This window comes from Lepeophtheirus salmonis, chromosome 11 (assembly GCF_016086655.4).
Source record: "Lepeophtheirus salmonis chromosome 11, UVic_Lsal_1.4, whole genome shotgun sequence".
Taxonomy (NCBI): Eukaryota; Metazoa; Arthropoda; class Copepoda; order Siphonostomatoida; family Caligidae; genus Lepeophtheirus; species Lepeophtheirus salmonis.
In genome coordinates, this window is record NC_052141.2 from 4,109,672 (window position 1) to 4,110,077 (window position 406).

Consider the following 406-nt stretch of genomic DNA (forward strand, 5'->3'; position numbering starts at 1 on the left):
GTAATAATAAATAGAACTGGGAGATGGATTTCCTTGACAACATCCTCTAATCCAATAAAATTATACTCCTCTCTTTAATAAATGGTAATAAGGTCAGAAAGACTTACTACCACCATTCTTAGGAATTTATCTCCCAGCCCATGTACCTTTAAACTTTTTATTATATATTCGTATGATATACTGTCAAATGCCTTCATAAAATCAATCGCTAAGAATGTTACCTTCGAATTTTATTTCTTTGTCTGTGCAGTAGAATCCTTAATTACTCTGACTACATCCTCCATGACTCTACGAGGATCAAACCCTTTTGCCACAAGTTTAAAATATAAGGCAAAACCTTTTTTAATTTCATTGGTAAGATTCAATTATATATCTTATACGACACGTTGTGCATAGTTAAAGTCCG